The sequence below is a fragment of the Carettochelys insculpta genome, chromosome 23 (genome assembly GCF_033958435.1).
Source record: "Carettochelys insculpta isolate YL-2023 chromosome 23, ASM3395843v1, whole genome shotgun sequence".
Lineage (NCBI taxonomy): Eukaryota > Metazoa > Chordata > Testudines > Carettochelyidae > Carettochelys > Carettochelys insculpta.
The window spans coordinates 22,572,259-22,598,469 of NC_134159.1; the positions used below are offsets into that span (position 1 = coordinate 22,572,259).

The 26,211-nt window shown below is 48.8% G+C and overlaps 1 long non-coding RNA gene across 3 annotated transcripts in view; it reads left to right on the top strand.

Annotated features, from left to right (window-relative positions):
* LOC142000914 (uncharacterized) overlaps window positions 1–26,211 on the top strand; it is a 48,129-nt gene that overhangs the window by 10,666 nt on the left and 11,252 nt on the right. For all 3 annotated transcript variants that reach the window (XR_012642354.1, XR_012642353.1, XR_012642352.1), the window contains exon 2: window positions 3,170–3,358. This is a non-coding gene — a long non-coding RNA (uncharacterized LOC142000914). The remainder of the gene's footprint in view (window positions 1–3,169; window positions 3,359–26,211) is intronic.

The window sequence follows — 26,211 nt, forward strand, 5'->3', positions numbered from 1 at the left end:
TTCATGTCACAATGTATAGGGGCCTATGAAATTCAGAGTGACTCCCTGGGCTAGTCACAAAATTGTGACTGGCTATAAAATTCAGTCACAGGCAGATTTTGTATTCTGCATCTATTGTTGATTTGACAAGGATATCATGAAGCAAAATTGCGGGCTTTTCTTCCCTTTAGACTGCATAATGCCCCATAACTAGTTCCTTAATTTAGGTATACCATGTTAGAATGACAGCTCTATAAATAAAATCAACTGAAAATGGAATAAAAATATAATTTCATGTGGAGATGTAACCATGGTTTCCTACACCAAGGTTCAGACACTTTGTTTTGGACCTTATCATCATGGAACCCCTTACCTGAAAACAGTTAAAAGGAAGGTTCAGTCTTAATTCTTGTTGTCCCAATGCAGTTGACAAAGGACTATTTGAAATATAAGCACCTCTGAAATAAAAAACGTTCCTCAGATTAGAACAGGCACATTTTTAGGGAAATCCATTAAGGATTAATTCCTTTTCCCTCAGTACATGGTAGTCATCCAACTACTGAGCAATATGCTTCTTCTAACTCAGCGCACCTGCTAGATTAATTTTTTTTATATGGTTTTGGAGGGACTTGTTCTGTGTTAAAACACAAAAATAGCAACTAAACCTCTGAGGTTTTAATTTGCCATGATAGCGCCCTGTTTCCCAGAGGATTTCGTCCTGTATTGATAGTAATGGTCATGCTCTTTTTCTAGTATGGCCAGGGAATCACTTGATCCTGGGGGGTGTTAGTGATAGAAAGTTACTGTGAGTCTTCTCTCCCAGAGCTTTCCAACATGTTCCTAAAAGACACTGTCACTAATTACACAGCTGAGCCTTTCCACTAGAAGAAATTGTATTGTGTACAACAGATTGACAAATACCTCATGGGAAATCTGAGAACCATCGCACCTTGAGTCAAATCTATTTATAGTTTTGTGGGTCCTTTTTAGGCATGTACACAGGATCGTGATGGCTTAAAATTAATTCAGATAATTTCTAAATAAATTAATACAAAAAGCTGTTCAAGAGACTGTATTATTAACAGGAAAATTACTAGACTTGTAAACTACAAATTAATACATCTAAAAAAAATTTGACTGTTTCCTTTCTACTGACCTTCCAAGGCCTGCTTTCAGGATGCAGTGTTGCTTTCACCTTAGACTTGCTCACTGCTTAACCTGCCAAAACAGCTGTCAGCTGTATGTGATTTGTTAGTGATGCCATCCCCTATAAAAGTGGAACAGAACTCTGGAAAAAAAACTCCTGAATAGATCTTTACTCTTCTCAGTCACATTGGCTCTCCTAAGACCTTCCTAGTCTAGAGATTGCTTTCATTTTCTATATTACTAATAGCCTTGCTATTTTTTTTCTGCAGCTCAGATAGCTTTCTTTAGGTCATGGGATATCAGTGTCCTCAGTGCTTTAGTCTTCAGATTCTTTCTACATGGTGGTGCATGCCAGTATGTTTCAGTTGATGAGGCATGGCCCACTAATAAAGAACTGGTATCATTATTATTTATCTAGACCCGTACACGGTTATGACACTGTGTGCCACCTAAAGGAGAAGGAAAGTGTTACTGATGTTGACAGTGTGGGTGGGGGGAAGGATGATGTGAAGTGGGAGATACTAAGGAGAGATCTGAAGAAGTGGATGAGGACAGGAAAGGTTTTCCACATGAAATGAACAGCACTATAGAACCAAGCAAGAATGAGTAAGGTGATAAACTTCTCCTCTTTAGAGAGGCATCACATCATGTCATGGAAGAGGAACTTTCTGCAAACAGGCCTGTTCTCAAAGGCCTTGGCATCTAAGCCCAAATGCTGTGGACCTACTTAAGAGCAGTATACCATCCTATTACATGGTCATGAATAAAGGCATGGTGGAGACTATGAATGTGCATCAAGTTGTTTTTGCTGATCGCAAGATTCCCAGGTGGGAATACTGATGAGAGATGGTGTAGGGTTTTCACAGACACTAAGATTCCTGTGCCTGGAAAATCTGTACTTTGTGTCACTTTTTTTAACTGGAGAAAGAACATTCATGTATGTGCCAATCTATGGCTTTAGTGACCTGACACTGTAGAGAGAGGCCTCCCAGCATAACTGATTCACTTTCAGCAGTGGAGAGGCAAAGAACAAGTTTTTGCCCTTCTGCCAGCCAACTTTCATCTGAGCTAGTAGACAGTTGTGAAGAATCGATTGTGCAGGTCTTGCAAAGGTGGTAGGAGCATATGATATGGAGTCGGAAAAGGGGCCTTATTTTGCAGATTATTTCAGTAACTAGATACCCATCTTTTCAATGGAAAATTGCCCCTGTATCAAGTGTTTTTTGTATTAACTTTAGGTCCATTTCAGAGCAACAGAGAGACAAACTAGATGATTCTGTAAACACTGCTGAGCTTGTCAAAGATACCAGATTGCCACCTGATAAAACTAGTTCCTAATGAGAGCAGAAAAGGGAGTATATGTAGACAGGGCTTTTGAGAGAGTGCCAGGACTAGACGTTATGCTGTTAATGTAGTGTTATCTGGAGGCTCTTTGGTTTTCAGAAAGGGTAACACTTGGATCAGAGTTCTTTCTTTAAAAAACTACATAAAACCCAAAGATCTAGAGTTATATGCTGCCGATTGTCCTATCACCAAGATTAGTGCTGACTGCCATATTTTAGTAAAGGTTTTCTTTGGTCCCATTTGCTGGCATTAATCCATGGAGACACTGGCCCTTCACATATAAAAGACGCTATTGATTTCCTATTACTATTTTCCTGAAATGTGCACTGTGTCTGTGGATCAGTGGCAGTCCTCCATCATTAGCTTTCTGGGAAAAGAATAGTTATGGAATCTCTTCCCATAAAATAAAGTGTCCTTTTTTTGATTCCAAGATTTGCCAGGCCCTTGGGAATCTTTCACATCTCTTTGAGAAAACTGATTTTTCATTTTAGCTGTTTAGGCCTATTTTTTTTATTGCTTTATCTGTAACATGAAATTGTCTTTCCTAACCTTAAGTAAAATTTGTTTTTCTGGAGCTTCTGTTGTTACTTTGGTCTCCTACAGAAATAAAGTATGATTTTAAAATTTAGAGCTTTACAAAAAGCCATGTGTTGTCATTTCTTTGTTGAAGATACATGCTCTGTTTTCTCTCTCTGTCCAGGCAGATATTATATCATGTTGACATCATTTTCAGCTGCATGCTGGTAAAAACTGGATTAGTGCCTGGCATCAACAAAGTGGAGGGCTGATCAGAGAAGTTCAGCTGAATGCCACTGTAGCAGAGGACACAGCTACCAAAAACCAGTAGTCTGCTGTGGAATCATCTTAAAATCTGAAACACCAAGTTACAGTAAGTAAAATATTCTTGCTGTTGTTTGTGTTAGCTCAGTGATTTGAGCATTGGCCTACTAAACCCAGGGTTGTGAGCTCAGTGCAGAGGGGGCTGTTTAGTGATCTGGGGCAAATAGATTTAAAAAAAAGAGGGGGAGGGTGCTTGGTCCTGTAGAGAAGGCAGGCGACTGGACTTGATGGCCTTTTGAGGTCCCTTCCATTTCTGTGTGCGTGTGTGTTGCAAGTATGGTACTTTTTCATTTTAGAAATGAAACCACAGTATGAATTTGTGTGAGACTGGTAGGGTGCCGAAGGCAGAGGTGACAGAACTCCTGAAGGAATGAGGGGCAATAAGGACAATAAAGGCTACAATTAACTGAGCTCCCGGTGGAACACTGGAGTGTTCATCTGCCTCACCCCTCTGGCCAGACGCCGTAGCTGCTTTCCCTCTTCAGGCTTATAGGGCCCAGCTCAATCCACAGATCACTGTCGCTAACCCTTTTGCACGTCTGCTGCTCGTCACGTGAGACGTTGCACCTAACTGTGAAGAATGAGTTATTCATTCAGAAAATACCCTCTTCAGTTCCATATTAGGTCTTGTTGGTGCCCCTACCTCCTGACCTGTAGCATTCATGTCTAGTTCAGTCCTTGAATCTGCGCATAGCTCTACCAAAACACTCTGATCCTGAACCTGCAGAACACCTTCTCTTCGGATCCTGGGATTCACATGTACTCGCTTCTCTGACAGTGCACCTACAGCATCTTCTAATTTCAGTGCCGACTCTGTCCTCAGTTGGCCGATAATCATCACGTTGCCTAGTGACATTCTGTGATGGGAACAAAAAGGCACCTAGTCAATGAGGCCAGTGAATTCATTTCACTTGCATGCAACTGAAGCCTCCAGAGGCAAAAATTTAGTGCTCTACTCCATTGTGCCGTTGTCTGAGGCTCTATATATGGGTGCATCTACACTAGCAAGTACGTTTGAAATTCAGATCGGAAGACTGAGTTCTTTTGAAAGAACCCGTGGAGTGTCTACATTGACATGGTGCTATTTCGAAATTAACTTCGAAAGAACTCCCCCGTTCTTTCGAAGTTGTTTCTCCGTTCCCGGGCTAGGAAGAGCGCCCTCCTTTGAAAGAGAGCAAGTGTAGATGCTCCGCAGCCCGCTCTTTCGAAAGAGGGAGTCCTCCCTGGGCATGATCAGCTGGCAGGCAGCAACGCTACCCACAGCACAAGCGGAGCTCTCTGGCTCCAGAGTCTGGCCACGTTTCAGGACGCAGGCTCCCAGAAACCCCCAGGCAGAAGCTGAGAGCGTGCAGGCAACCGGGAGCCCATGCTCCTGCCCAGCCAGCCATCTGGTGCGACGCTCCAGCCCACCTATCGCCCTCCTCAGCACCAGGGCCAGTGCCCAGACCCCTGCCCACCCCAGGGGCCCACCAATGAAACCAGGAAGCCCTCCCAGGAGGGGAGCCAGCCCCCCAAGCACCAGACCCCTTCCTGGACTGACACAGAGCTGCAGGACCTCCTCGCCCTGTGGGCAAAGGAGGAGGTCCTTCACCAGACGAGGGTCCGGCACCAGAATGCCGCAGCATTTGAGTGCCTAGCCAAGGGCCTCTCTGGCCGGGATTACCACACCCGGACCCCAGACCAGGTGAGGTCCAAGGTCAAGGAGCTCTGGCAGGGTTACTGCCAGGCTCGGGACACGGCTGTGTGGTAAGGGGCAGTACCCACCAGCTGCCCCTACTCTAAAGAACTCGAAAGGAGGCAGGAGTCCCAGCCGTGCTGCTGGACACAGCCCCCCAAAAGAGCCAGAGCTGGAAGAGACGGGGACTGATGGGGAGACCGCCTCAGACCACTGGCCACCCGCAGGCACCCACTCCGGATTCCAGACAGCAGTGATGATGAGGGCTCGAGCAAGGAGGCCCTTGTCATCGACGGCTCCCTCTGACCGCACCTTGCCTGAGTTCCTGGAGGGACCCACAGGTATGTACCACGCACGCTGGTGGCTGCAGGGCCAAGGGAGGGGGTGCGCAGTCCCCCCCCGGGCTGGCCGCAGCCCACCCACGGGGACATCGGCCCCAGGGCACAGGCAAGCTCGATGACCCCACCTCCCTGGCCTCACAGGGTGGATGTGTGGCACTCAGCACCATGCAGCCTGGACAGTACCATGGGCTGCCAGGCCGCGGAGGAACCGAAGGAGGCAGAAGAGAGCCAGCGCTCCCACAACCCAGATGGGGAACCCTGGATGCAGTCCCTGCAGGGCCGCTGGGATGGGGTGGCAGGCGTGGGGGAGTTCAGGGGGTTCCTCACTGAGACTAATGTCCTGTTCCTCTCCCCTTATGTCTCCACATCTCCAGCAGCCGGACCAGTCCCACGATGGGCCCGGGGAGCCCCACCACTGAGGCCAAGGGGGAGCGGCCCAGGCCCTGAACAGGGACAGCACGGAGCCACTGCCGGTCCCTCCGCTGGCACCGCCAGGCCAGGAAAGAGGAGGCGGGGTACACGGCCCACGCAGCTGCCCTGAGGGAGCTGACAGGTGTTGTGCGGGAGTGGCTTTCCATGGAGCGGCAGGCATGGGACCGGGTGGCATCCAAGCTGGACTCCCTCACCCAGGCAGTGGTCGGCCACCTGGCCCCTGTCACTGCTCCATCGTGGGTCACTCCCTCACCACACCTCCCATCGCTCCCCCCACCATCACCCATGCCCCCGTGGCCCACATGTCTCCTCCCCTCCCTCCCAGCTGTTCCCCCACCACTTCAATCCCCCACAATGGCCCCTGCCAAGGAGGCTGACCTTGAGGCTCTGCTCCCTCCCTACCTCCACCAGGCCAGCCCTGTGCACCTGGCCCACACCCTGCTGGCCAGGGCTGGCCAGCTGGAGGCAGAGCCCCCACTCCCCTGTGCCGTACCTAGCGCGGACATGGGGGCCACGCCCGAACAGCACCCCTACCTTCCTGTGCCACCGGCTCTGACCCGGCCCCGGTGGGGCCCCAGGACACGGGGAGGAAGGGGAGGGCGTGGGCGATGGGGTTCCTGGCCCCGAGCCCTGCGGAGGGGTGAGGCCCCCCACCAGAGCCCACGGGGCTTCCCAGGTGCCCATCCAGGGCTGCTTTGCCCCCTGATGGGGTCCCACCAGTTCCCTGGTCATCCTCCCCCCCACATGTAAATAGTTCCCCCAAGAAAAAGAGGGACATAGGTCTGTTATTAAGTAAATCGTTTATTTTTATGGTTTACCCTGTGTCCCCCATGTATGTGTGGTGGGGGGTGTGCATGTGTATGCATGTGTGATAGGGGGTGTGTGTGCGGGGGGGCAGGGATCACCATTGCCCCGCTCAAAGGCCTGGTGCAGGGCCTCCCATACATGCCCCCTATCCTGCTGGGCCTGGCAGCATGGGGCAGCAGGGGGCTGTTTGTAACTGTGCCCCGCCTCAGCGGCCCACCCCTCCATGTAGGGCTCGTGTTTCACCTCCACCAGATTATGGAGGGTGCAGCAGGCCCCGACCACTACCGGGACGCCGGGGAGGCCCAGCTCCAGCCTGGTACAGAGGCATCTAAAACGCCCCTTGAGGCAGCCGAACACTCGCTCCACGGTGTTCTGGGCGCGGTTCAGCCGCTCATTAAGAAGATCCTGGCTCAGCTGCGTGTGCCCAGTGTATGGCTCCATCAGCCAGGCCTGCAGAGGGTAGGCAGGGTGACATCGTAGTGTCCCTGATGGGGAGCTCCTGCCAGGGGATGAAGGTCCCCTTGGCCATACGACGTCCTAGCCCTGAGTTCCTAAAGACCCTTGCGTCCTGTGTGTGGCCAGACCAGCCCACGCAGATGTCCTGGAACCAGCCGTTGGCGTCGACCAGGGCCTGCAGGACCACCAAGTGGTAGTCCTTGCGGTTCACGAAGGCCCTGCAGTTGTGCTCCGGGGCCCGGATGGTGATGTGGGTGCCATCCAGGGCCCTGAAGCAGTTTGGGGAAGCCCAGCGCCTGGAATCCCTGAATGGTGTCATCCAGGTCCCCGACACAAACCAGCTGCCTCAGGAGCACCTTGTTGATCACCCGGACAACCTGCAGGGCATAGGGGGGCAGCTCGTGAGAATGGGGTGGGGTGGGGTGTGCCTTGCCCACCCGTCCCCATCCCCATTTGGGCCCCTGCCCCAGGGTGCTGCCCATTTCCTGACAGTACCCCTTGCCAGGCTGCCCCCTGCCCCTTGCATGCAGTCTAGGTGTGACCTGGGCACAGCTTACCTCGATGAGGATGGCCCCGACGGTGGCTTTGCCCACCCTGAACTGGTGGCTGATGGATTGGTAACTGTCTGGGTTGGACACCTTACAGAGGGTGATGGCCACCCTATTGTGCAGGGGGAGTGCTGGCCTCAGGCGGGTGTCCCAGTACTGAAGGACTGGGGCAAGCCAGTGGCACAGCTCCAGGAATATCCCCATGGTTGTCCTGAAGTTCTGTAGCCACCGGTTGTCGCCCCAGTCCTTCAGCACCAGCTGGTCCCACCAGTCACTGCTTGTGGGGAGGCTCCATAAGTGGCGACTGACATGGGGGACCGGCTGGGGATGTTGCATGCTGTGGCTGGCGTCCAGGAGGGTGGCTATTGGTGTGGCTGTCCGGAGCTGCTGGAGAACAGTAGCCAGGACCATGGCCAGTGCTCTGACCACGGCCATGATGGGGCAGGGGCCATGCTGCTCAGGGTCCATGCGGGCCCGGGATGCCTCCTCTGCTCTCTCTCTCTCTACTGATGCCTGTGGACAGGGTTGCTGGCCCTCGTTGTGTGCAGGCTGAGGCACAGGAAGGAGGGGGCTTTAAAGGGATAGCAGGCAGCAACCCCGGAAGGGGCTTGTCTCCCATGCAACACTGCCCGTGGCGCTTCCTGCCCCTGCCCCTTGGCCTGCACACACTGAGGGCCAGCAACCTGTCCCCAGGCACACAGGGCAAGCGAGCGGAGGAGGCATCTTGGGCCCCCATGGACCCCAAGCAGCTCCCTACCCCTATCGAGGCTGTGGCTGGCACACTGCTCACGGTCCTGGCCGCTGTGCATCAGTGGCCCTGGGTCGCCACCCAGCTAGCCACCCTCCTGGAGGCCATCCTCAGGGCTCCCACTCTAGAAAAGGGTTTCCCATCAGCCTTCGGACACTGGCCACCCTGGACAGTCACTGGTCTATTGGACGCCAGTTTGGGGTGGGCAGGGCCACTGTCGGGGCCGTCTTCAACGAGGTAAGCCATGGCTGGGTCACACCCATGCCACATGCAGGTGTCAGGGGCACCCCAGCAAGGGGCACCGTTGGGGACCAGTGGGGCATCCCCTGTCAGGTACAGGAGCAGGGAGGGGGACGGGTGTGCAGTCGCACCCCAGGCCACACTCACGAGCACGCTCTCCCTGCCCTGCATGTCATTTGGGCCATCAACAAGGTTCGTCGCTGCCCGGTCCCAAGCGTGCTGCTCCGAGGCTAGGCACTGCCGCAGCACACGAGTAAGGTCCTGCAGTGCTGCAGTGTGGGCAGCATCCCCTACCTCCTCCTCTCCACCCTTGTGGCGCCGGTGGCGGGCCCATGCAGGGACGGCACAGGGTCCGGGCCCTCACCCTCAGTGGTGGGGCTGGTCCAGCTGCTGGCTGCAGGAGCTATGGAGACAGAAGGGAGAGGGGAAGGGGCCATTAGTCCCATGCACAGAACCCTGTGCCTCTTCCTCCCCCGAGGGGGCCCTGGGATGCCCATGTCCTGGGGTTCCTTGCAAGGGTGCCAAGGGTGCGAGCTCCCCCCTGCTGCCCCTGGTCCCTCCACGGATGCATGGTGCTGAGTGCTCCACATCGCCTCTCCTTGCCCACCTCTGGGCCCAGGGAGCACAGCCATCCAGGGTCCACAGGCCCCAGGGCAGCGGCCATGTGGGAAGGCTGCAGCCACCCCAGGCAGGGACCAGATGGTCCCTCTCCAGCCACCCTGATGTGGCTGGCGTGCACACTACGCACCTGTGGGTCCCTCCAGGTAGTTGGGTGAGGCACGGGCAGATGGGGCGTGGCTGGACAGCCCAGATGGGATGTCAGTGACGAGTGTCCCCTTGCTTGAGCTGTCGTCATTACTGGTGGTCTTCCGCTTTTGTGGGCACCTGGTGCCGGCTGCAGGTCCGGGACAGTTCTCCCCCTCAGTCCCCATCTCAGGCTCCTGCTCCGTCCCCAGGTCTGCCGTGTCGAGCAGCACAGCCAGGGGTTCCCTTGGGCCTGAGGAGGCGGTCCAGGTCCTTATAGTAGGGGCAGGTGGTGGGCGCTGCCCTGACTGCCCGCCCATGTCCCGGGCCCTGCAGTAGCTCTGGCCTAGCTTCTCCACCTTGAACCTCATGCGATCTGTGGTCCAGGTGGGGTGAGCGTGGCCGGTGAGGCCCTTGGCAGGGCTCTGGAACGCTGCTGCATTCCTGCGCTGGACCCCCATCTGGTACAGGACCTCCTCATCTGAGCAGAGGGCGAGGAGGTCCCACAGCTCAACCTCCGTCCAGGAGGGGGCCCAGCGCTTTGGGGGCTGGCTCCCCTCCTGGGAGGGTTCCGCAGTGTCCTTGGGGGTCCCTGGTTTGGGCAAGGGTCGGGGCGCTGGCCATGATTCTGGGGAGGGCACCGGGCTGGTTGGAGTGTCGTGGGTGCCGGCGGGCTGAGCAGCAGCGTGGGCTCCCTGCTGCCTGCACGCTCTCAGCTTCCTGCCTGAGGGTTTCTGGAAGCCTGTGTCCTTAAACGCAGCTGGACGCTGAAGCCATAGAGCTCCGCTTATGCTGTGAGTGGCAGCACCACCTCCTGCCAGCTGATTGCTGCCATGGAGGACTCCCTCTTTCAAAAGAGCGGGCCATGGAGCGTCTACACTTGCTCTCTTTCGAAATAATCTTTTGAAGGAGGGCGCTATTCCCACCTCGGGAATGGAGGAAAAACTTCAGTGGAACTCCCCCATTCTTTCGAAGTTACTTTTGAAAGAGCGTGGTGTGTGTGTGTAAACGCTCCGCGGGTTCCTTCAAAAGACTGTGGTCTTGTGACCTGGATTTCGAATGTACTTGTATGTGTATGAGTGCAGGTAGGAGTGTATGTGGGTGTGTACTTGGAAGATAGGTCCTCTTTTTCCTTTAATCCAATAATGGCATTTAATAAAATACATGTGAGTATAACCCTGGGGTGGTCTCTAGTGTAAAATAAGGTAACAGTATGCAAGACAAAGCACCAGTAAGCAAAAGGTTTGGGGAGCAAGACAGGTAAACTGAGGGCTGAAAGGCTTGGTATATGCTAATAGTAAGGTTTCAGTCTATAGGTAGAACTTTTTTCGAACCAGTGAACCAATGTGGGACTTATAGTTAAGCTGTTCATATTAGCTGTAACCTTTTCCTTTGTGAGTGGCCTGGTGCATTGCATGAAGAGGGACAAGGGAAGCCTACAATTTCTACAAAGTTCTCCTTTCAGTGTAATGTCTTCCCTAGAAGGAGATTGCTAGTGCAGTTTTAAACATGTCAGAGGTAGTTTCTTCGGCTTTGGTGTTACAGGCAAGTCTGCAAAAATCCAATAGCTCAATATGCAGACAAGGTATCTGGGAAGGGAATTATTGGCCTTTTGGTGACCTCTGGTACCTGAGACTTTGCTGATTTAGTAGTTTCCCACAGAAGTGTAATTTATGCTGCAGTATAGTAGAAACTAGTAAGCCCATCAAGTATCTTGAACATTTCTGAATAGATTGACAGCCATAAAATGTATACTGAGATACAAAGATCTAGCTCTCTACATTAAAAGAAAGCATTTACTTGCAAGAAGCCTTTTCAGCCTCACTATATTTTTATTGTAAAACCAGCCTCGTGTTCTGCTTTGGAAGTGAGGAACATATATTAAAATTAATTGTTATACAGAGCTTATGTTCTATTTATAGCCCACAGGATTTTAGGATGTAATGGACAAAAACTGGGCAGTTGTGTTCAGTTCTACACCTTCGTGTAACGTTCAGAATTAGTCACATTTATTCATCCAGGGATTTACTGTTTTACCTCATGCTGAAACTCAGATTACCCCACTCTGCTTAAACAAAGTCTTTTACTCCATAGAATACAGTCATAGTTTTATTTCACAATGTATTTTGTTTCCAATTGATACGTTTTCTGCCAAAATGTATAGGTAATTTAATTACTCCATACTTTAGGTCTTGTAATTCTGATTAGGTGTAAGGCATTGTAATATATAGGAGATAATTACTCACACCATTTTATTGCAAAAATATACTTTGATCTAGGTCATATAACATACATAGCCAGAGTTTAAAATACTATTTAAAATATATTTTCTTTTCAGAAAAGTTTATGAAAATATCATAATTTTAATAATTCACTGCATAGTAGGATATATTATGGTTCTGTTCTGTTTCACATATGGTAACAGAAGAGCTTGAGATTGCAGTTGCAGTTAAAATAAAAATCAAATGACAGAAGAGCTTTTACTAAGTATCTCTATTTTGGGGACTTGATAACTGTGTTGGTTCGCATTAGGTTGACATTGGGAATATGCACTTGCAGCCTTGATGTATCTTTTTCAGGTTTTGTTTTTTTTAATCCAGTGTAAGTCTGTTAATTTTTTGTGAGTTTTAGATCCCTTGAATTAAATCAAGCAAATAATAAATCTCATAAAAAAGAGGCACCAATAACAATTATACTGGCTAGACACAGAAAGATATTGTTTCCCACACCATTCTGCCAATTAACCTCAGTCCTGACCTCCATTCCCCCGCTCCCATGCCCACTGTTCCAGTCCATGCTCTGCCAAATCATCTCAGGCTATGTCTGCACTAGGGAAAGTAAGTTGATTGCAGATGTGCAATTCTAGCTATGGCAATTGCATAGCTAGAATCGATGCATTGGAAATTGATTCTCTAGGCTGTCCTCACTGAATGTCAACAGGAGATTTTCCCCTATCAAACTCCCCTACTCCTCCCTTCTCGAGAGGAGTGCAGGGGTCAGTGCCGATCCCTGGTAGGTCAGTATTGCACATCCCTCCCTACTAGACGCATGAAATCAAACCCTGGAAGATAGATCAGGGTCTGTCTTTGGGGTAGTGTAGACATAGCCTCAGTCTTGACCTGCAGAACCTCTACTAACACAGTACTAGAACAACCAGTCCTGTCTGGGAAAGGAGGAGGGAGTTTTTCAGTATCTGGCATAATTTTGCCAATTAGCTTCATATAGTTTCAAGAAATTTTAGTACTGCCACAGGAAGTGGAATTTAAAGAAGAGGTGTGGTGCTATTGCTGTCAAACAATGACACTAGTCATGAGCAACTGACAGCTGCAGCATCAAGGTATGTACAGTCAAATCAGCAGTGTTTGGAATAGTCTGATGTGGCCATATTTCACTTATGCATAAATTGCTTGTACTTACATTGTGGAGTTTTTTGTGTTGCCAAATCTTTACTAATTCTTGTCTTCTCCAACTAGGGGTATTATACATGACCCTTTGTACAGACACATCTGTAGCCTACTTTTGTCCAGGACTTTGTCACTTTTCAGTTCTTGCAGATTTAGAGGAAACATTAGGGAAATCGATACATTATTTTCACTAGCCATCATGCTACCACTTGCCTTTCTTCAGTTAGCAAGAGAACACAATACCAGGCAGTAGCCTCTGCTGAGCACTTTGTTGACACAATCTGATAGACAGCCACTATAAAAGGAAAAAAACTTTCATGCTTGTTTAACAGTTAGTTGTCTCTGTGGTTCACACAGATGTTGCCGGGCGAGAGAGTAGAGAGTTGGTGCAGGAGCCCCAGTGGGGGTGGGAACCAGAGCGCCCAACTGACTGTGGCAGCCCAAGGCCAGGAGCTCCTGCCTGCCCTACAGCGGCAGAGGCCAAGAAGCTGCCAGCCCCATGGCAGTGGGGGACAGTGCTGGAGCCTCCACCTGCCCTGCAGCAGCAGGGGCCATGTGGCTGCTGTGTGGCTGGGAGCTGGAGCCCTTGCCTGCCCCGTGGCAGCTAGGGGGGACAGGGCCTGGCTGGAGCCCCTGGGCTCGGGCCAGAGTCCCAGGGAGGGAAGTTGGGGCTGTAGCAGCCCCTGGAGCACAGGACTATCTGTACCTCCTACATCTCCCCTCATCTGGCAAATTCTCTTGTTTGGGACCTGTCAGATCCAGAGCATGTCTTATAAAGGAGGTACAACCTATAGTTCAATATTTTGAAGCTCTAGATTGTCATTTGTTGTGAATTACCTTGCTCAGGCATAGGAGTAAGGTGTAACTATTCAAAGTGCTCGATGTTAGGCCTATATGTTGCCCATATGTCTCACAAGCATACAATAAGGAAACATGAATGACTCATTTATATACTTTTATCTTAATGTTCAGCCTGATCCCTTTCATTTCTGTAAAGGATTTTCACACAGTCAGTGTTTTAAGACATTGTCTCTGGAGAGTTCATTCTCAATCACAGGTACAAGGTGGTTGCTGCCAAGACATGCACAGAGCAGTTAGCCTTTGTCCAACTTGGAAGTATTTGTTTTGACATAAAATTCTCTAAGAAGATGTGGACATGAGCTTTATAGATGAATAAGGTTACATTTTATTAAATAACGTCTCCCTGTTGTAGTCATAACTTGACCATGAAGCCACTGAGAGCTCCATGCCAGTGCCAAGCCTGGATGAAGGAGGAGGGTTGGTCAGATGTGTGTCGATACACTGACCGTCAAACAACAATACGAATGAAATCTGATGCCAGTACAACCAAATGTTAAAAGATGCCAGCTCAGACATCGCCTGGATAAACAAGGTCCACGATACCAATCAAGCAATTGGGGTTGGGTTGATAAGCTGGCTACCAAAAGAAAACTACTCCTAACACCTATGCTATCCATTGGAACATGGAACGTCCGAACACTGTGGGCAACTGGAAAATTGAAGCTGCTTCAGAAGCAAGTGGAGAGATATCGATGTGATATACTTGGACTGGCAGAAATGCGTTGGACGGGCTCAGAAGAGATATGCGTTTGCGAAGTCATTTGGTCAGGAAACGAAACGAAGCATGAAGCAGGAGTTGGATTCCTTCTAAGCAAAACAGCTAGAAGAGCATTATTAGGATACAAACCGGTGAGTGCAAGAATGATGGTCACACAATTCGAAGAAGAACCGTTCAACATCTCAGTCATTCAGGTGTATGCATCCATGTTGGACAGTACGGAGGAAGAGATTGAGCTATTTTATAAAGACTTGACAAAGATGGTGGAGGAGATAGGGAAGAAAGGTGTGTTGATCATCAGAGGAGATTGGAATGCGAAGGTTGGAACAGATAATGAAGGTTGGGAGAGAGTCATGGGAAGGTTTGGATATGGAGAAAGAAATGAGCAAGGTGAGAAACTGTTAGAGTTTGCTACAGAGCACGAGATGATGATTTGCAAACACGAGATTTCAACAAAAGGACTGTAGGAAGTGGAATGGCGATCAAATGACAGGAAGTCCAAGAACATGATAGATATGATTTTGATAAGAAGAAGATGGATAACATCAGTACAGCAGTGCCCAACTTTCCAAGGAGCAGATATACACTCAGACCACAGTCTAGTGATTGCAAACATCAAGATAAAAAGAGGTAAGGAAAGCAGCCAGAAAGGATAAGGAGAAATGCAAAAGCAAGAGCGAGTTTGAAGGCGATAGATAAGACCTGGAAAAGCAAAGCAATTAGTTTAACAATGAAGCTGGTTGTCTTGAAAACGTGCGTATTCAGCAGCATGTTATATGGATGTGAGACATGGGTGATAACGAAAGATTCGAAAAGAAGAATATTGGTGTTCGAAAGGAGTTGTTATAGAAAGATTCTGAGAATAGGATGGTGTAGTGAGTCAGTATGGCCTCCTGCAGACCCAGAGGCAGAGGAGGCTATGCAGAGGCCCTGGTGGGTGGGGCCGGAGCCAGGAGACCAGAGGCCCGCCCCTCAGAGGGCGGGGCCAAGGGCTAGAAGAGCCAAAGGCGGGGCTCAGGACCCATTCGAGCCGGGGCCTCTAGGCAGGGAGGACGTGCCTGCACGAGCTCCCCGGCGCCAAGGGCAGAGGGCCTGCTGCCGCCTGGTTAGGCCGGAGGAGCAAGCCACCAGCGGCTCCGAACGGCCCCGGATCCAGATGCCCCAGGGGGACTACCCAGACTTCCCAGACCTGCCCGGACCTTCACACCGGCGGAGACCCCCTGCCGTGGGAGGAGCCCCCGAAGCGGTTCGCCCGAGAACCCCGGCGGATCCCTACAGCCCTCAGGCCCCCGGTGCTACCGCTGCCCGACTATCCCAATGACGTGGATATGAGCGACTGGCCGGAGCCCCCGAAGGTGGAAGACGTGGAGGAGACCGACCTAGAGGGAACCCCCGACCAGGTGGACTGGGACCTTCCGCCAGCGGAGGCAGAGGGAGGAAGTGGCCCGGGGAACGACGCTCCCGAACCCATGGCAGTGTGTTGTGGCCTGGATCCCCACTGCTGTGGTCGCGTGTGAGTGACCCCCCAGGCCGGGTCGCAGTGGAGTGGGAGGGCCTGCGACCCCCTACCCCCTCCTTGACAAGGCCAGCCTGCGTTGAGCCTGTCTGTAAACCCTTGTGTTGCTGCCCCACCCCAAACGGAGGGCTGGGCCGGTGCTTAACCCTTGTGTTGCTGCCCTGCCCCAAACTGAGGGCTGGGCCGGTGCTTAACCCTTGTGTTGCTGCCCTGCCCTGGACTGAGGGCCGGGCCCAGAATTGTACTGTTACCTGTGAACTGCTGCCCTGCCCTGGACTGAGGGCTGGGCCCAGAACTATACAACTCTTGTGGACTGCTGCCCCGCCCTAGATTGAGGGCTGGGGCCTGTATGGTGTTGTAGCGGTGAGCCGCTGACCGCCCGAGCTGAGTACGGGCTGGTGCTCTTCCTCCCTTTTTGCTGCCGCCCGCCCTAGGCCAAGGGGCTGGGCGTCACTGTACTTGTTACAGATGGATGCAGAAGGTCACCAATGAGGAATTATATAGAAAGATACAGCTGAAAGAGAACCTGCTGCAGCAAGTTATAAAACGGAAGCTACAACTATTTGGACATATTTGCAGAATGAACGACGAATGAAAAATCAAGACCCTAGTATTCGGCATAATGGATGGTTGGAAAAGGAGAGACAGACCCCACAGAGAATGGATAGATGATGTAGTAGATTGGTGTGGAGCTAGTCTACAGAAACTAAGCCACTCTGCACTGGATAGGGAAAGATGGAAGGAGATAGTGAGAGAGGCATCAGACACCAATGGGCGCTGAGCCCACGGTTATTGATGATGATGATGATGATGATGTTGTAGTAATCATTTCTGTTTCTACAAAGGGAGATGGGAAATATTTCCTCCAGGAAGCTACAGACATAGTTCATTAGCATTGAAGAGGCCCACAAAGCAGTCTTTCAGTTAAGTATTTGAGATCCAATCTTGACAAACATGCTATGAAGCACTTAAGCATCTTTGATTCAGATAAAATAGGAATATTGCCACTGAACATTCCAATTTGAAAATGTGAATTTGTGGAGATGCTTTCTAATAAATTAACAGCTGCCCAGACTATTTCTAAAACGAAACTAAATGACATTTCTTTCATAAACTGGCAGCTGATTAGCTCAAGTGAAAAATAAGCCTTTTTTTATTAACAAGGCCCATATAGACGTAATGCAGCTTTTTCATCATGGCTAGTGGATAACTGTCCCTCTTGTCCCAATGTGCATTGCATACAACCAAAGGACTCAATGGGTGATTGATTTGTAATCATTTGGTGTATGTGGGCTTTTGCAGTCAGTGCACAATCAAGAAAAAGTTAAAAAATCCACAGAATTAGAAGTCAGACATTTTTCTCCAAATGCCATTGCACCAATTACTCCTGCCAAAGGGAGAACAGCATCTTCAGCATTCCTTAGTCATTGTTCCCTGTGTAGACCTTATTTTTAATGGGAATGCCTACGTGACCACTAGGGATGAAACTCTCAGAAAAATCCTGTCATTGGTTGAGGTATAATGGCCCTAAAAATCTAGTTCAGTAAACACAGGGTTCTTGCGTGCTATGGCTTCGCAATGAAGTGCACACTTTGGGATTAATTAAATTCTTTTCTAGCTGCATACCACTGTAACCTTTCGTTATGCATTTTAGGGGTTGAACAATGTAAAAAGTCAAATCTATTATCTGCATGACTCCAAGGGAAAGCACTGAGATGAAATTATGCATGTCCTTTAAATGAACAAGGCAGAAAACATTTAGTGTTGCATATTCATTTACAATAACATGCAGTTATAGAAGAGTCAGGTTAACAACAAGAAGCAAGCCAAGTAGGGCTAACCACCAAGAAGGGGGCACCCTGTTGTGCAAACCTTTTCTTAGTCCAGCATGAACTTTGTACAGGTTAACGTGTGTAGCAGTCACACAGCTTGTGGTTTTGTTCATTGTGCTGTCCTTTGAGTGTGTTTTCTCTGCATTAGAGATACACATTTCCTAGAACCAGGAAGGACCCTGGGAGATCATCTAGTCCAGTCCCCTGCCCTCTTGGCAGGAGCAGACACCATCCCTGGTATCTGTTTGCCCCAGTTTCTAAATGGCCTGCTCAGGAATTGAGCTCACAATCCCAGCTTTAACAGCCCCAGGCTCAAACCACTGAGCTATCCCTCCCTCCCCATAAGAAATGCTGCCGCCGCCCCGCCCCCCAAATCCATCAGGCAGCGAGAAGGGCACATGCTGCAAACCAGGCAGGAGTCGAACCTGCAATCTCCTGTTCTCAAACAACATTTTAAAAAGTACGTAACATTTTTTTCAATCCGACACTTCAGGTCTAGAATATGACACATTTTCAAATAAATTCACTGCTGTCTGGTCATTTGTTTAAAAGCACAGAACAAAGAAATATGTATCTTTCAGAGAAAAAGCAGGTCTTGTGTTTAATGCGACAGATGGGGAATCTATGTTGCTTCTGTTTCTGTCTCTGCCACAGTCCCCTGAGACCTTGGAGAAGTTTCTGAGGATGTGCTTTTCAAAGCACCTGTTCTCTTTGCCTAAATGTGGGTGGTTGGTACTGAATACCTCTAAACATCAAGTGCTTATGATCTCTTTTGCCTCATTTTTGTTACCTGCATCTATTAGGACTGCTAGAATTAACATTTGTCAAGCGCCTTGACAAGGTGGAAAGTGCCAGAGGAAGTCGAAGGACTGAGACCATAGTACTCTGTACATTGCTATTGCAGTGCTAGCAAAGAAACACAACATTTATTAACTTACAGAGGGAGAGAATTTGATAATTGTAGCACTGGCATGATGTGCTCTTGTCAGTCTGTATTACCTAGGAGCTCTCCTGTTGAGCCAGTTGGAGCTTACAGGTGGCCTTCATGGTCCACTTCAGTCAGAGTATGTTGCAGAGATCCACTCTGGTAAATGTAAGACTATCGCTTGTACTTGCTGGGTTCACACTCCAAAGGAAGGGACAGTCTCTAGGAGACCCTCAGCTGAAATGGAAAGGGACATTTCTTGACACCGGTGCTACTTAAGTACCTACAACCATCTTGAGTGTAAGATGGTTCTCACACTACACAGTGCCTTGACAATTGGAGAGCATTTGCCCTCCATAGAGGAAAGAGTCATAGCTCTAGCATATTGCTCTAAGTGTTGCCACTTTCCTGTCCACAGAACCTCCATATGACCCATCTTGAGTTTGAGCCAGCTACTTTTAATCCTGGTGCTTATCTCTTCCATATTCTGATACCCGCCCCGAGATATGTACACTTGAATTGTCCATATCTTGAGTTAACGCAACTCTGACTGGTGGGGAAACTAACGAGCACTGTTGTGCTGGTCAGTTTCCCGGCTCCTGTCAGGGCAACAGCCTGCTTGGCTACCGCCCCTGACAGGAGAGGTTTCCCTATTCCTGTTAGCCACAGCAGCTGAGATGCCACCTCTAACAGGAGCAGAGGAACTGACCAGGACAGCTGCCCTGGTCATTTTCCTGGCTCCAGCAAGAGGTGGGGAGCCAGGAACCAGGGAGCAGCCTGGGTCCCCCTCCCTTCCACTCACTGGAGCCAGGCTCCTCCAACTTGCATTAAATTTGATTTAGGTAGGATTGCACAAGAATGCAACTCCCACATAAATCGGGGGTCTACTGTATTCTGAGCGAGAGAAGGATATAAAGCTGCATATTGCAGACATCAAACATCAGAGCACGTAAACATCTCCCCTCATGGTGTAACATCTCAAATAAAGAAGGGGACAGGGTTGCAGGTCTTCACACAGGCAGGCCTCAGGAAAGAGTGTCACAATAATGGTGATAGATACAGCTCAACAAAAGAGCCCTAATTTCAAAGCAACACAGGAAATAAAGGAGTGTTTACTAAACAAACAGGTGACCAAATGAATCAGGAAAAACATTTTATTTCCAGATGTTTAAGACTATTACAGATAATGGGGTGTAATGATTTAAAAAATCGACTCCCATCACTCTTTAAATCCTTTTTGATTCTGTACTAGGAATTTCTGATGATTATCCTGACTAACAAAAGTTACTGTATGGAATTACATAGCCACAAACAGAATCACGTTGCCACACACTGTAATGAAGATATAATTTAAATATCGTATCTACTGGTATTTATTTAACTCATACTGTTAGTAGTCTGTAACTGAGACACAACACAGCCATTTGGATTCTGATGTGTGCTAGAATGTTTGAACGTATGAATCCAATCATGTGACTCCTGTCAGAACCTTACCTAAGGGGCCTTTTACTGATTTTTCAAAGATGAATTAAAAAGTTCCCCAGGTTGCAACTCCTGACGCTAATAGTCCACATGTTGAGTTCACAGACATAGCTCATAGTATCAGTCTTGAAATTTATCCCTTTAGGCAGTGGTTTATTGCCCAACTAAATGCCTATTTAAATCAGTGGAAATCTTTCTGGCACCTTCAGTGGGTATTTGATCAGGTCTTGATCTAGAGGGGATGCTCTTTCTGGGTGTATTGAATCAGCAATGAAGTCCCATCCTAGTTTCTGTGGTTAGGAGCTATGCACATTCTAATGCTTTTAACTGATTAATCATTCATTCTCAAGATGGATTAACTGTTTGTTTTATTATAAAGCTTTTTAAAATGTCTGGACAGGAAAAGATGTTATACAAGTTTAAATGGTAACACTTGGTCACAGATTTCACTGCTTTACCAGAAATGGAAGCTGAAAAGAGTCATTATACATATAAATGTTAACTTTAACAAGTTCATTCTCAGTTTAAAAGAACTAATTTTGTGCATAATTCGTATCTTTAAGAGCACATGGTCAGACAAGGCCCTCTCCCTATCTAGGAAGTCAGTAGAAGCTTTTCTAAATTAGCTGTTTGTGGTGAGTAGACGTCAATTAGTAGTGTGTTGCTAGCTCTTAGAGGATGCTGAAATGTTGCTGAGTTTTGTATGGAATTGCCTTTTTAGCACCACATGCAGAGACAGGTATGGTCACGCCAATCAAATTTTAAGTTTATAATGAGTTTTAGTAGGTAGTCTGTCATGTCTGATGATGACGTCTTGAGCTTGCACAGGCTCATCGTATTGTGGACTCGTATGTGGCTAAGCTCCAAGCTTTGAACGGCATGGGCATTCACAGTGATGGCAAGGGAATTGTCCTGGCTCTATTGGTGCAGCTGCTGCTGTTGCTTTCTTCCTCTCATGAGCATCAATGAGGCATACACGTCGCTGCTCTTCAAAGTTGTCATACACGTGTCGTACGAGAGCACGCCAGCCTGTTCGGTCTTTTGCATGCTGCTCTAGCTGATCTGGTTTTAAACCAGCATGAGCAATGTTGGCCTTCAGGAAGTCTTTATACCTCTTGCAAGACACCGTAGAGGAGTTGCTCAGGGATTCTTGACTCCTCCATTCGTATGACATGCCCTGTCCAACGAAGCTGGGCTTTCAGAATCATGGCTTCAATGCTCGTGGTTCCTGCTCTGTCTAGGACTTCTAGGTTTGTAACTCTGTCCTGCCATGGAATGTGCAGTATTGACCTCAGGCTATGTGTGTGGAAGTGCTCTGGCAGTTTTATATGTTTCCTGTACAAGGTCCAGGTTTCACAGCCATACAGGAGACTGGTCAGGACTACAGCCTTGTACACTTTCAGTTTAGTTGACTGTCGGATATTGTGCTGATTCAACACTTGTGCTCTCAGACGTCCTAGTGCCCGGCTGGCCTGGCAGATTCTGGCATTCATTTCTTTGTAAAGGGAGCCATTATTGGCTATCACACTGCCAAGGTACATGAACTCCTCTACTGTTTTTAACTCTGTTCCTTCAATAAAGATTGAAGCGGGGAGAAAAGCAGTTCCTGGAGCGGGTTGAAACAGTATGTCAGTCTTTCCTAGGCTGATAGTCAAACCAAAGAGGCGAGTGGCATCAGCAAACTTGTTGATGATGAGCTGGAGATCAGATTCCTTGTGTGTCAAAAGTGCACAGTTGTCAGCAAAAAGGGCTACAAAGATGAGCCTCTCAAGCGTCTTGGTTTTAGCATTCAGACAATGAAGGTTGAAAAGTGACCCATAGTCTGTATTTTATGTAGACTCCATGGTCCAGGTCCCTAACTGCGTGGCTGAGGACGCATGTGAAAAAGAGGTTGAATAACACTGGGGCCAGCATGCACCCTTGCTTCACACCATTGGATATCTCAAATGGATCTGAGGACTCACCATTTGAAAGAACAAAGCCAGTCATGTCATTGTGGAACAGGCGTATGAGGTTAATGAATCTTCTCGGGCAGCCAGGTTTTGACAGGATAATCCACAGGGCTTCTCTGTTGACGGCGTCAAACGCCTTGGTCAGGTCTATAAAGACAGCGTACAGATCCAAGTTCAGCTCTGTGCACTTTTCCTGGATCTGATGAACAGCAAAGATCATGTCAATGGAGCTGCGGCCTGGGTGAAAACTACACTGTGCCTCTGGTAGGTTCTCCTCTGAGATGCTGGTGATCAGATGGTTGAGGATGACTCGAGCCAAGATCTTCCCAGCAGTACAGAGAAGGGAGATGCCTTGGTAATTTCCACAGTCAGCTTTGTTGCCCTTGTTCTTGAAGAGCAAGATGACTGTGGCATCCTTAAAGTCTTTGGGCATGTCGTCTTCTTCCCAGATGCTGATCAAGATGTTGTGAAAGGCTTAAAGTGACACTGGTCCTGCCACTTTGAAAATTTCAGCAGGGATACCGTCCATCCCAGGGGCTTTGCCAGAGCTGGTCTGGCTGAGTGCCTTTTTGACCTCATCCATTGTAGGGGGCAGGTCAGGACTGTCTATTGTGGGTTTCTGAGGGATCTGGTCTAGGGCCACAGGGTCGACAACGGAGGGTCTGTTGAGAAGGTTGCTGAAGTGCTCTCTCCACCTATTGTTGATGCTGTTCTTCTCCCTCAGAAGGGTCATGCCACCTGCAGACAGGAGAGGTGCAGTACTTGGCTTTGAAGGTCTATATATAGCTTTGATAGCACTGAAGAACATCTTGGAGTTCTTGGTGTCAGCGTAGTACTGGACTTCATCAGCTTTACTCTCCCACCACTCATCTTGCATTTTGCGAAGTGCTGTTTGTGCCTGGCTCTGAAGGTGTTTGAAATAATCACGTTTGGAGATTGAGGACTGATCATTTTGCCATAGCAGAAATGTGTTCTGGTTTTCCTCTAAGATCTTCATGATGGCTTCGTCATTTTCATCAAACCAGGCTTGGTGAACTCTCTTTTTCAGTCCTAGTGTTAACTTGGCTGACTCCATCACCAGGCTTTTGAATTTGTCCCACTTTTGTGTTGGGTCTCCAGTCAGAGGTCCATGGGACGTCATCACTTCATCAAGGCAGGCTGTAAATTTCTCACAATGACCAGTATGTTGCAGCTTCCCGATGTTGAAGGAGGGTCTGACAACTATGAGCTTCTTGCGGTGCAGTGGTGTGATGTGCAGCATAAGGACCGATCTGACGAGTCTATGATCAGTCCAGCACTCAGTTCCACGCATGGCCCTGGTGATCTTATCATCTCGAATGTCCCACCTGCGACTGATGACATAGTCAATCAGGTGTCACTGTTTTGATCTCAGGTGCATCCATGTGGTCTTGTATTTATCGGCTTGCCTGAAGAAAGTGTTGGTAATTGTCAGGTCGTTTTCTGCACACAAGCTTAGCAGAAGGTGGCCATTGACATTCATGTTACCAACACCGTGATGCCCCAGCACCCCTTTCCAGGTCCAACAGTCCTTGCTGACCCTGGCATTGAAGTCACCCAACAGGAGAAGCTTGTCACTAACACGAATTGCTTTCACAAGATGGTCAGGGTCCTCATCGAAACTTTCTTTTGCTTTGTCGCTGCTCGTCAGTGTGGGGGCGTAAGTGCTGATGACTGTAACGTGGTGAGAGGTGTTTAGGGGGAAGCGGAGCTTGATCAGATGCTCACTGATGCAAGTTGGTAGGTCGAGAAGCTGGTGCAGGAGTGATGTCTTGATGGCAAGTCCCACTCCATGGATTCTGTCTTCATTTTCTGGCCTGCCTTTCCAGAAGAAGGTGTAACCTCCTTTTGGTTCGCAGATGGATCCTTCCTCTGTCAGCCTGATCTCTCTCAGGGCAGCTATGTCAATGTTATAATGTGCCAGTTCTCTTGCTCTGAGGTCCATTCTTCTCTCAGGCCTCACAGCATTCTCCCTGTCCAAGAGGGCGCGAATGTTCCATGCTGCAAATATCATCTTTCTTTTCACTGTTTTTCGACCGCTGTGAGGGTGAAACTGCCAGCTGCGGCATGCTGGCCATTTTGGTTGGGACGAGCAATTTTTGGGACACCTTTTCTAGTCCCCTCCCTCATTTTGAGGCTGAGCAGTGCTGTTCCTAACAAAGGCCTGCTCAGTTGCCTGGGATGCTGCCAAAGTCCTCTGTCATCCCAGGGTCAGAGTCGAGCAACCAAAGTCCACAGGCCACCTACGTGCAGGTTTGGAGCTACGACTCCCAGCGGTTACCTCCACCTGTCGCTTCACCCCTCCTCCATCACCGCAGGACTTTGAAGTAGACAGAAGTGATGAGAATGTGCAAAGAACCTGTGCGGGAGAATGCTTAAAGTGGAAGAGCCGTGGCACAGGGGCAGTTCCACTCTCTCAACCTCAGAAGCCTGATTCCAGTGGTATGAAAAGTCACCACGGCTGGGACTTCCTAATCTGCAGTGGATCGCCATGCCGTCTGTGGTGCCTTGTCATGCCCTTCGCTCTCCACAGAGCATTGCAGAACCACCTTCCTGGTCCTCATATCTTGCTGTTAATCTCATCTATCCAGTCCGCTGGGGCCGACTTTGCATGCTGGGATCGGCAATTCCCTATCTCACCGCAGGTTTCAGACCTGCCGGCTACCCTCACCTGGTTTAGCCCTCCTGTCAAAGCAGTTTATCCGGGTGTGGTCGCTGCAGGCTACAGCTTCTTGGAGCCACAAGTGTGAGCTGGGTGCCAGGTGGGGACCAAAGGTGCATGAACTGCCCCAAAGAGATATGACAAGTCCCCACACCTGAGGTGCTGCCCCTCCCTGGACACCCCATGCACTCCTATAATGAGTTTCATGTAAAAATTAACAACACTAAAGTGAAGGACAGCTTATCTGAATAGGTGTTAAGATAAAATAAGAAGATATGGTGTATTGTTGTCCTGATAGAAATAGTCCTTTAAGTAAATGTTATAGACAATGGACATCACCTAAACACTAAAAATCACAATTCATAAGAATTATTTCAATGTATTGTTCAATAAAGAACCACAGTCTATGTAGGTGAATTTTATCTCTGCCTACAAAATCACTTTTTTTTAACAAGATCATGCTCCTGGTTTTACCTTTACACTGTCCAAGGCTGAAATATTTAACACTGTGATCCATAAATAATAGATGTGCCTGTCTTAGCAACTGAAGATCAGCAGCAAATTTTATTTTTGACAAGAGTAATAAGGTTCTCTTGCCTTTTTAGCTGTTTTATATTACCTGTTAATTTTCACTCTGATGGGATTGACTTCTTCCAGTTTAAAGAAGAGCTGTAGTGTTCCATTCATTTTTGGAAAGATCTTTTGGGGGAAAACTAAGATACTAGGGAACCAGGTGTAGAGCTGTGCTATTCCTACATCTTTTGTCAGCACAAGCCTTCCTGCTCTGCCATCACATGAGAAATAAAAATTGTAATGTTTCAGACAGTTTTAGACAAACCCACATCCCCACATAAGGAGTCTATCTCTGTTCTCTTTGCTGAAGCAAAATAACTAACAGGTTCAGTTTGATTTACAAGAAACTCTACATGCATGAACTGAAGAAGGGTAGTTTGATGTTTGACACTGTGTTGGGAGTCAGGAGATTTGGATTCAGTTCTTTACCAGAGCATCCATATTAGAGCAACCATATCTCCCTGTCCCAAATACGGGACAGAGATATATGGGGAAGGAACAGCTCCTTCCGTCTCTTCCAAGCCCCAGAGAGCCGGGAAAGAGGTGATGATGGCCCGCCTTCCCCAAGCCCTGGGCTGCAGCAGCCCCTGGTGCTCCTGGGAGCCCCGAGGAAGCGGCAGGGATGGCGCAGCTGCCTGTGCTCCCCCTGCGTCTCCCAGCCACAGGGAAGGGGAAAGTAGGCTAACTTGGAGGTTCCCTGTTCTCTGGCCGGCAATTAGTCCCTTTTCTAAAATAGGTAGGGATGCCTTTTTGGCATCCCAAATACAGGACTGTCCTGCCAAACACAGGACAAATGGTCACCTGAATCCCTGTGTGACCTTGGGCAAGAGACTTAGTCTCTGTGCCTCAGGTCGTCATCTGTACAATGGAGATAATACTAACCCTCTCCCATTGTGTGTTTTATATAGATTTACTGTAACATGAGCAATGGCTCTCACTGTGTGTTTCCAAAACACTGGGTCCCCCAT